This window comes from Solanum lycopersicum, chromosome 9 (assembly GCF_036512215.1).
Source record: "Solanum lycopersicum chromosome 9, SLM_r2.1".
Lineage (NCBI taxonomy): Eukaryota > Viridiplantae > Streptophyta > Magnoliopsida > Solanales > Solanaceae > Solanum > Solanum lycopersicum.
Genome location: NC_090808.1, coordinates 61,963,361 through 61,973,400, shown reverse-complemented (window position 1 = coordinate 61,973,400; position 10,040 = coordinate 61,963,361).

Sequence of the window (10,040 nt, the reverse complement as noted above, 5' to 3'; positions counted from 1 at the left end):
AACAATTTTTGTATGCTTTAGCACACCATTTTTTGGGTGATCCGGATTCCGAAGTCAAAAATGCCAAATGTTTTCGTGGACGTCCTTCAAGACCTTGTCTATGCATACGGTTGACCATCATTGAATGTCCGACCCATTTGGAGGGTCAAACGAGCCCGAAAGCGAGCATACGTCTCATTTCGACGATTTTCATGTGCTATAGCACACCATTTTTTGGTTGATTCGTATTCCGACGTCAAAAATGCCAATTTTTTCATGGACGTCCGTCAAAACCTTGTCTTTGCATACGGTTGGCCATCACGGCTTTTCCTACCAATTTGGAGGGTTAAACGAGCCCCGAAGCGAGCATACGCCTCATTTCGACGATTTTCGTGTGGTATAGCACGCCATTTTTGGCTGATCCAGATTCTGATGTCAAAAATGCCAAATGTTTTCGTAGACATCCGTCAAGACCTTTTCTATGCATACGGGGTTCCATCACAGCTTGTCCGACCCATTTGGAGGGTCAAACGATCTCCGAAGCGAGCATCAACTCATTTCGACGATTTTCGTATGCTATAGCACGCCATTTTTGGGTGATCCGGATTCCAACGTCAAAAATGCCAAAAGTTTTCGTGGACGTCCGTCAAGACCTTTTCTATGCATACGGTTTGCCATCACGGCTTGTACGACCAATTTGGAGGGTCAAACGAGTCCCGAAGCGAGTATACGCCTCATTTCGACGATTTTCGTGTGCTATAGCACACCATTTTTTGGGTGATCCGGATTCCGACGTCAAAAATGTGAAATTTTTTTGTGGACGTCCATCAAGACCTTGTCTATGCATACGGTTGACCATCACAGCCTGTCGGACCCATTTGGAGGGTCAAACGAGCCCCAAAGCGAGCATACGCCTCATTTCGACGATTATCGTGTGCTATAGCACACAATTTTTTGGGTGATCCGGATTCCGACGTCAAAAATGCCAAAGTTTTTCGTGGACGTCCGTCAATACTTTGTATATGCATACGGTTAGCCATCACGGCTTGTCCGACCCATTTGGAGGGTCAAACGAGCCCCAAAGCGAGCATACGCCTCATTTCGACGATTTTCGTGTGCTATAGCACACAATTTTTTGGGTGATTCGGATTCGCCGTAAAAAATGCTAAATTTTTCATAGAGGTCCGTAAAGACCTTGTCTATGCATACGGTTGGCCATCACGGCTTGTCTAACCCATTTAGAGGGTCAAACGAGCCCCGAAGCGAGCATACGCCTCATTTCGATGATTTTCGTGTGCTATAACACACCATTTTTTGGGTGATCCGGATTCCGACGTTAAAAATTCCAAATTTTTTCGTGGATGTCCGTCAAGACCTTTTCTATGCATATGGTTGGCCATCACGGCTTGTCCGCCGATTTGGAGGGTCAAACGAGCCCCGAAGAGAGCATACGCCTCATTTCGATGATTTTCGTGTGCTATAGCACATCATTTTTTGGGTGATCCAGATTCTGACATCAAAAATACCAAATGTTTTCGTGGACGTCCGTTAAGACATTGTCTATGCATACGGTTGGCCATCACGGCTTGTCCGACCCATTTGGGGGGTCATACGAGCCCCGAAGCGAGCATACGCCTCATTTCGATGGGTATCGTGTGCTATAGCACACTATTTTTTGGGTGATCCAGATTACGACGTGAAAAATGCCAAATATTTTCGTGGACGTCTTTCAAGACCTTGTCAATGCATACGGTTGGTCGTCAAGGCTTGTCCGACCCAATTGGAGGGTCAAACGAGCCTCGAAGTGAGCATACGCCTAATTTTGACGATTTTTGTGTGCTATAGCACACCATTTTTGGGTGTTCCGGATTCCTACGTCAAAAATGCCAAATTTTTTCGTGGACGTCCGTCAATACCTTGTTTATGCATACGGTTGGCCATAAAGGATTTTCCAACCAATTTGGAGGGTCAAACTAGCCCTGAAGTGAGCATACGCCTCATTTCGACGATTTTTGTGTGCTATAGCACACCATTTTTTGACTGATCCGGATTTCGACGTCAAAAATGCCAAATTTTTTCATGGACGTCTGACAAGACCTTGTCTATGCATACGGTTTGCAATCACGGCTTGTCCGACCCATTTGGAGGGTTAAACGAGCCTCAAAGCGAGCATATTCCTCATTTCGACAATTTTCGTGTGCTATAGCACACCATTTTTTGGGTGATCCGCATTCCGACGTCAAAAATGCCAAATCTTTTCGTGGACATCCGTCAAGACCTTTTCTATGCATATGGTTGCCCATCACGGCTTTTTCGACCCATTTAGAGGGTCAAACGAGCCCCGAAACGAGCATACGCCTCATTTTGACAATTTTCGTGTGCTATAGCACACCATTTTTTTGGTGATCCGGATTCCGACGTCAAAAATGCCAAATGTTTTCGTAGACGTCATTCAAGACCTTGTCTATGCATACGTTTGGCCATCACGTCTTGTTCGACCCATTTGGAGGGTCAAATGAGCCCCGAAGCGAGCATACGCCTCATTTCGACGATTTTCGTGTGCTATAGCACACCATTTTTTGGGTGATCCGGATTCCGACGTCAAAAATGCCAAATTTTTTCGTGGACGTCCGTCAAGACCTTGTCTATGCATACGGTTGGCCATCACGGCTTGTCCGACCCATTTGGAGGGTCAAACGAGCCCTGAAGTGAGCATACGCCTCATTTCGACGATTTTTGTGTGCTATAGCACACCATTTTTTGACTGATCCGGATTTCGACGTCAAAAATGCCAAATTTTTTCATGGACGTCCGACAAGACCTTGTCTATGCATACGGTTTGCAATCACGGCTTGTCCGACCCATTTGGAGGGTTAAACGAGCCTCGAAGCGAGCATATTCCTCATTTCGACGATTTTCGTGTGCTATAGCACACCATTTTTTGGGTCATCCGGATTCCGACGTCAAAAATGCCAAATCTTTTCGTGGACATCCGTCAAGACCTTTTCTATGCATATGGTTGTCCATCACGGCTTTTTCGACCCATTTAGAGGGTCAAACGAGCCCCGAAACGAGCATACGCCTCATTTTGACAATTTTCGTGTGCTATAGCACACCATTTTTTTGGTGATCCGAGTTCCGACGTCAAAAATGCCAAATTTTTTTGTGGACGTCCGTCAAGACCTTGTCTATGCATACGGTTGGCCATCACGGCTTGTTCGACCCATTTGAAGGGTCAAACAAGCCCCGAAGCGAGCATACGCCTCATTTAAACGATATTCGTGTGCTATAGCACACCATTTTTTGGGTGATCCGGACTCCGACGTCAAAAATGCCAAGTTTTTTCGTGGATGTCCTTCAACACCTTGTCTATGCATATGGTTGGCCATCATGGCTTGTCCGACCCATTTTGAGGGTGAAACGAGCCCCGAAGCGAGCATACACCTCATTTCGACGTTTTTCGTGTGCTATAGCACACCATTTTTAAGGTGATCCGGATTCCGACGTCAAAAATGCCAAATGTTTTTGTGGACGTCTGTCAAGACCTTGTCTATGAATACGGTTGGCCATCACGTCTTGTCCGACCCATTTTGAGGGTCAAACGAGCCCCGAAGTGAGCAACGCCTCATTTCAATGATTTTCGTGTGCTATAGCACACCATTTTTTTGGTGATCCGTATTCCGACGTCAAAAATAGCAAATTTTTTTGTGGACGTCCCTCAAGACCTTGTCTATGCATACGGTTGGACATAAAGGCTTGTTCGACCCATTTGGAGGGTCAAACGAGCCCCGAAGCAAGCATACGCCTCATTTCGACGATTTTCGTGTGCTATAGCACACCATTTTTTGGGTGATCCGGATTCCGACATCTAAAATGCCAAATGTTTTCGTGGACGTCCGTCAAGACCTTGTCTATGCATACGATTGGCCATCACGGCTTTTTCAACCCATTTGGAGGGTCAAACGAGCCCTAAGCGAGCATACGCCTCATTTCAACGATTTTCGTGTGCTATAGCACACCATTTTTTGGGTGGTCCGGATTCCGACGTCAAAATTGCCAAATTTTTTCATGGACGTCCGTCAAGACCTTGTCAATGCATATGGTTGGACATCACGGCTTGTCCGACCCATTTGGAGGGTCAAACGAGCCCCGAAGAGAGTATACGCCTCATTTTGACGATTTTCGTGTGCTATAGCACACCATTTTTTGGGTGATCCAGATTCCGATGTCAAAAATACCAAATTTTTTCGTGGACTTCCGTCAAGACCATGTCTATGCATACGGTTGGCCTTCAAACGAGCCCCGAAGCGAGCATACCCCTCATTTCAATGATTTTCATGTGCTATAGCATACCATTTTTTGGTGATCCGTATTTCGACATCAAAAATGCCAAATTTTTTCATTGACGTCCATCAAGACCTTGTCTATGCATACAGTTGTCCATCACGGCTTGTCCGACCCATTTGGAGGGTTAAACGAGCCCTAAAGCGAGCATACGCCTCATTTCAACGATTTTTGTGTGCTATAGAACACCATTTTTTTGGTGATCCAGATTCTGACTTCAAAAATGCCAAATTTTTTCGTGGACGTCCGTCAAGACCATATCTATGCATACGGTTGGCCATCGCAACTTGTCCGACCCATTTGGAGGGTCAAACGAGCCCCGAAGCGAGCATTCGCCTTATTTCGACGATTTTCGTGTGCTATAGCACACCATTTTTTGGGTGATCTGGATTCCGACGTCAAAAATGCCAAATTTTTTTGTGGACGTCCATCAAGACTTTGGGTATGCATAAAGTTGGTCATCACGTCTTTTCTGACCCATTTGGAGGGTCAAACGAGCCCCGAAGCGAGCATACGCCTCATTTCAACGATTTTCGTGTGCTATAGCACACCATTTTTTTGGTGATCCGGATTCCGACGTGAAAAATGCCAAATTTTTTTGGTGGACGTCCTTCAAGACCTTGTCTATGCATACGGTTGGCCATCACGGCTTGTCCGACCCATTTGGAGGGTAAAACGAGCCCCGAAGTGAGCATACACCTCATTTCGATGATTTTCGTGTGCTATAGCACACCATTTTTTGGGTTATCCGGATTCCGACGTCAAAAATGCCAAATTTTTTCGTGGACGTCCGTCAAGACCTTGTTTATGCATACTATTGGCCATAACGGCTTGTAATACCCATTTGGATGGTCAAACGAGCCCCGAAGCGAGCATACGCCTCATTTCGACGATTTTCGTGTGCTATAGCATACCATTTTTTGGGTGATCCATATTCCGACGTCAAAAATGCCAAATTTTTTCGTGGACATCCGTAAAGACCTTGTCTATGCATATGGTTGGCCATCATGGCTTGTCCGGCCCATTTGAAGGGTCAAACGAGCCCAGAAGCGAGCATAAGCCTCATTTTGATGATTTTCGTGTGCTATAGCACACCATTTTTTGGGTGATCCGAATTCCGACGTTAAAAATGCCAAATATTTTCGTGGACGTCTGTCAAGACCATGTCTATGCATACGGTTGTCCATCACGGCTTGCCTGACCCATTTGGAGGGTGAAACGAGCCCCGAAGTCGGCATACGCCTTATTTCGACGATTTTCGTGTGCTATAGCACACCATTTTTTGGGTGATCCAGATTCCGACGTCAAAAATGCCAAATGTTTTCGTAGAAGTCCGTCAAGACCTTGTCTATGCATACGGTTGGCCATATCGGCTTGTCCAACCCATTGGGAGGGTCAAACGAGCCACGAAGCGAGCTTACGCCTCATTTCGATGATTTTTATGTGCTATAGCACACTATTTTTTGGGTGATCCAGATTCCGACGTCAAAAATGCCAAATGTTTTCATGGACGTCCGTCAAGACCTTGTCTATGCATACGGTTGGCCATCACGGCTTGTTTGACCCATTTTGAGGGTCAAACGAGTCCCGAAGCGAGCATACTCCTCATTTCGACAATTTTCGTGTGCTATAGCACACCATTTTTTGGGTGATCTAGATTACGACGTCAAAAATGCCAAATTTTTTTGTGAACGTTCGTCAGACCTTGTCTATGCATACGGTTGGCCATCACGGCTTGTCCGACCCATTTGGAGGGTCAAACGAGCTCCGAAGCGAGCATACGCCTCATTTCGACGATTTTCGTGTGCTATAGCACACCATTTTTTGGTGATCCGGATTCCGACGTCAAAAATGCCAAATTTTTTTGTGGACGTCCGTCAAGACCTTGTCTATGCATACAGTTTTCTATCACAGCTTGTTCGACCCATTTGGAGGGTTAAACGAGCCCCGAAGCGAGCACACGCCTCATTTCGACGATTTTCATGTGCTATATCACACCATTTTTTGGGTGATCCGGATTCCGATGTCAAAAATGCCAAATGTTTTCATGGACGTCCATCAAGACCTTCTCTATGCATACGGTTGGCCATCGCAGATTGTCCGACCCATTTGGAGGGTCAAATGGGCCCCGAAGCGAGCATACGCCTCATTTCGACGATTTTCGTGTGCTATAGCACACCATTTTTTGGGTGATCCAGATTCCGACGTAAAAAATGCCAAATGTTTTCGTGGACGTCCGTCAAGACCTTCTCTATGCATACGATTGGACATCACGGCTTATCCGACCCATTTGGAGGGTCAAACAAGCCCCGAAAGCGAGCATACGCCTCATATCGATGATTTTCGTGTGCTATAGCACACCATTTTTTGGGTGATACAGATTCCGACGTCAAAAATGCCAATTTTATTCGTGGACGTCCTTCAAGACCTTGTCTATGCATATGATTTTCCATCACGGCTAGTCCGACACATTTGGAGGGTCAAACGAGCCCCGAAACGAGCATACGCCTCATTTCGACGATTTTCGTGTGCTATAGCACACCACTTTTTGGGTGATTTGGATTCCGACGTCAAAAATGCAAAATTTTTTTATGGACGTCAATCAAGACCTTGTCTATGCATACAGTTGTCCATCACGGCTTGTCCGACCCATTTGGAGGGTTAAACGAGCCCCGAAGCGAGCATACGCCTCATTTCAACGATTTTTGTGTGCTATAGCACACCATTTTTTGGGTGATCCGGATTCCGACGTCAAAAATGCCAAATTTTTTCATTGACGTCTGTCCGGACCATGTCTATTCATACGGTTTTCCATCACGGCATGTCCGATCCATTTGGAGGGTCAAACGAGCCCTGAAGCGAGCATACACCTCATTTCGACGATTTTCCTGTGCTATAGCACACCATTTTAGGGTGATCAGATTCCGACGTAAAAAATGCCAAATGTTTTCGTGGATGTCCTTCAAGACCTTGTCTATGCATATTGTTCGCAATCACGGCTTGTCCGACCCATTTGGAGGGTCAAACGAGCCCCAAAGCGAGCATACGCCTCATTTCGACGATTTTCGTGTTCTATAGCACACCATTTTTTGGGTGATCCAGATTCCGATGTCAAAAATGCCAAATTTTTTCGTGGACGTCCGTGAAGACCTTTTCTACGCATACGGTTGGCCATCATGGATTTTCCGACCCATTTGGAGGGTCAAACGAGCTCCGAAGCGAGCATACGCATCATTTCGACGATTTTTGTGTGCTATAGCACACCATTTTTTGGGTGATCCAGATTCCGACGTCAAAAATGCCAATTTTTTTCGTGGACGTCCTTCAAGACCTTGTCTATGCATACGATTTTCCATCACGGCTAGTCCGACCCATTTGGAGGGTCAAACGAGCCACGAAGCGAGCATACGCCTCATTTCGACGATTTTCCTGTGCTATAGCTCACCATTTTTGGGTGATCCAGATTCCGACGTCAAAAATGAAAATTTTTTCGTGGATGTCCGTAAAGACCTTATCTATGCATACGGTTCACCATCACGGCTTGTCCGACCCATTTGGAGGGTCAAACGAGCCCCGAAGCGAGCATACGTCTCATTTCGATGATTTTCGTGTGCTATAGCACACCATTTTTTGGGTGATCCGGATTCCGATGTCAAAATGCCAAATTTTTTCGTCGACGTCTCTCAAGACCTTGTCTATGCATACGGTTGGCCATCACAGCTTGTCCGACCCATTTGGAGGGTCAAACGAGCCCCGAAGCGAGCATACGCCTCATTTGGACGAATTTCGTGTGCTATAGCAAACCATTTTTTGGGTGATCCGGATTCCAACATCAAAAATGCCAAATTTTTTCGTGGACGTCTGTCAAGACCTTGTCTAGGCATAAGGTTGGCCATCACGGCTTGTCCGACCCATTTGGAGGATCAAACGAGCCCCGAAGCGAGCATACGCCTCATTTCAACGATTTTCGTGTGCTATAAGCACACCATTTTTTGGGTGATCCAGATTCCGATGTCAAAAATGCCAAATTTTTTCATGGACGTCCGTTAAGACCTTGTCTATGCATACGGTTGGCCATAACGGCCTTTTCGACCAATTTGAAAGGTCAAAAGAGCCCCGAAGCAAGCATACGCCTCATTTCGATGATTTTCGTATGCCATAGCACACCATTTTTTGGGTGATCCGAATTCTGACGTCAAAAATGCCAAATATTTTCGTGGACGTCCATCAAGACCTTTTATATGCATACGGTTGTCCATCACGGTTTGTACGAACCATTTGGAGGGTCAAACGAGCCTCGAAGCGAGCATACGCCTCATTTCGACGATTTTCGTGTGCTATAGCACACCATTTTTTGGGTGATCCAGATTCCGAGGTCAAAATGCCAAATATTTTTGTGGACGTCCGTCAAGACCTTGTATATGCTTATGGTTGGCCATCACGGCTTGTCTGACCCATTTGGAGGGTCAAACGAGCCCCGAAGCGAGCAGACGCCTTATTTCGATGATTTTCGTGTGCTATAGCACACCATTTTTTGAGTTATCCAGAATTCAACGTTAAAAATTACAAATTTTTTCGTGGACGTCCATCAAGACCTTGTCTATGCATACGGTTCGCCATCACGTCTTGTCCGACCCATTTGGAGGGTCAAACGAGCCTCGAAGCGAGCATACGCCTCATTTTGATGATTTTCGTGTGTTATAGCACACCATTTTTTGGGTGATCCGGATTCTGACGTAAAAAATGCAAAATTTTTTCGTGGACGTCCGTCAAGACCTTGTATATGCGTACGGTTGTGCATCACGGCATGTCCGAACAATTTGGAAGTCAAACGAGCCTCGAAGCGAGCATACGCTTCATTTCGACGATTTTCGTGTGCTATAGCACACCATTTTTTGGGTGATCCGGATTCTGACGTCAAAAATGCAAAAAATTTTCGTGGACGTCATTCAAGACCTTGTCTATTCATACGGTCGACCATCACGACTTGTCCGACCCATTTGGAAGGTCAATGGAGCCTCGAAGCGAGAATACGCCTCATTTCGATGATTTTCGTGTGCTATTGCGCACCATTTTTTTGGTGATAGGGATTGCGACGTCAAAAATGCCGATTTTTTTCGTGGACGTCCGTCAAGACCTTGTCAATGCATACGGTTGGCCATCACTGCTTGTCTGACCCTTTTGGAGGGTCAAACGAGCCCTGAAGCGAGCATACACCTTATTTCAATGATTTTCGTGTGCTATAACACACCATTTTTGGGTGATACGGATTCTGACGTCAAAAATGCCAAATTTTTTCGTGGATGTCCGTTAAGACATTGTCTATGCATACAGTTGGCCATCACGGCTTGTCTGACCTACTTGGAGGGTCAAACGAGCCCCCAAGCGAGCATACGCCTCATATCGATGATTATCGTGTGTGTAGCACACCATTTTTGGGTGATATGGATTCTGATGTCAAAAATGCCAATTTTTTTTGTGGACGTCCGTCAAGACCTTGTCAATACATACGGTTTGTCATCACGGCTTTTCTGACCCATTTGGAGGGTCCAACGAGCCCCGAAGCGAGCATACGCCTCATTTTGACGATTTTCGTGTGTTATAGCACACCATTTTTTGGGTGATCCGAATTCCGTCGTCAAAAATGCCAAATGTTTTCGTGGACATCCGTCAAGACCTTTTCTATGCATACGGTTAGCCATCACTGCTTGTACGAC